The sequence below is a fragment of the Nanorana parkeri genome, unplaced genomic scaffold, assembly GCF_000935625.1.
Source record: "Nanorana parkeri isolate BGI_ZX_2015 unplaced genomic scaffold, ASM93562v1 scaffold224, whole genome shotgun sequence".
NCBI lineage: Eukaryota > Metazoa > Chordata > Amphibia > Anura > Dicroglossidae > Nanorana > Nanorana parkeri.
Window position 1 is genome coordinate 1,351,647 of NW_017306492.1, and position 1,508 is coordinate 1,353,154.

A 1,508-nucleotide genomic window follows, 5' to 3' on the forward strand; every position below is an offset into this window, starting at 1 on the left:
TTTTTTTTTTTCCTTTTTTTTTTGACAGCAGCAGAGCCGCCGGACAATAGGAGACTATTGGGCGGAGCTAGGTGTCACTGCTAGCTCCGCACAATCGTTTGCTATTTACTTTTTTAAACTTTTTTCACTGTTTTTCTGTTCTGCTCGGTACCTCTGAGGGCATTCGGCTATTCACTCACTGCTGTTCGGGATCTTTAAGAATAGCCCGAACAGCAGTGAGAAGCCTGCCGGAGGTTTGGCTCAGCCGATCCAGATGTTGGACCGGCTGAGTCGAACTCCTTCTGCACTTCGGGTCGGCCAAACATGCTTCAGCGACCCGAAGCCACACGAAGCAAGCCGATGTACGGCTGATTTCAGCCGATGTACGGCTGAAATTAGCCGTACCAGCCTGAAGTGAATAGCTGAACAGTGTTCGGCTCACTTCACTTCTGATCGGTCATTCACTCGGCTGCCCTCGGCAGCTTCGTGAATAGACCCCATAGTGGAACATTGTCGCTCTCACTGTTATCAAAAATAGAAGTTTACCAGTTAAAAAAGAATCTAAGTTTCAGATTACAAGGTGAAAATGTCAGTAATTAGCATTACACTAACATATTTGTCTGACTAATGCAGACTATGATGCATTCTGCGTCAAAATGCAGAGAGCTCCGACATAGTATAGTACAAATTATTGACATTCAAGGTTTTCTTTCGGTTACAACATAACAAAATGGTCCTCTATTGTTAAATGTAAACAATAGTATAATAAGGGAAATAAATTAATATGCAATACATGAGGGTGAGCAGTTATATACTTTGGTGTTCTTAGTGGAGCAGAAACTTAGGAAACAAAAGTATATACAAGTGAAAAGATGTATTTAATAAGAAAACACATACTGTAGTTCACAACTAATGCCAACAACCATGGCTGCACAGAATCAGTCACACATTTGAATTTTTCCCCTGTAACCAAAATATTTTCCTTAATAAAGAATAAGTACCATTATTACAGAACATACTGATGCACACAAGAACATACTTAGTATTCTGTGCATAATAAATCTGAACACTTATTGCTCATCACATCTCCTACAAGCTGCGGTTACTCAATGGCAGAGGAGGATCCCGACAATATTTTTGGGATCGCTTCTCAGCACAGAGCTTAGCCCCGGCCACAGTATATAACACTGAATTTTAATCTTATGGTGCATTTTTGATTACAGGAGTAAATTTCAAAATGTAACCCTGTATCATAAGGAAAATAAAAATGCAAAAAAAAGGTGTACCCCATAGTTCTCCTTTCAGTGATACTTGGTGCCAAATCGGTACGCTTTGTTTTTTTGTTGGTCACATCCACTGTACCCCCCACCCCCACACATATATATCAGCTAAGGAACTACAAGTCCAAGCATGCCATCATTGTCCCTGTACACCCCCCCACACACACACACATATCACCCAGGGAACGGCAATATCAAGTTGTTGTACAGGGGTAATGAGGACATGCTGGGACTTGTAGTTCCCTAGCT

The 1,508-nt window shown here is 41.4% G+C and overlaps 1 long non-coding RNA gene across 1 annotated transcript in view; it reads left to right on the forward strand.

Annotated features, from left to right (window-relative positions):
• Window positions 1–1,250, forward strand: part of LOC108786725 — a 19,911-nt gene extending 18,661 nt beyond the window's left edge. Inside the window, exon 3 of the long non-coding RNA XR_001941224.1 lies at window positions 1,134–1,250. This is a non-coding gene — a long non-coding RNA (uncharacterized LOC108786725). The remainder of the gene's footprint in view (window positions 1–1,133) is intronic.
• The last annotated feature ends 258 nt before the right edge of the window (window positions 1,251–1,508 follow it).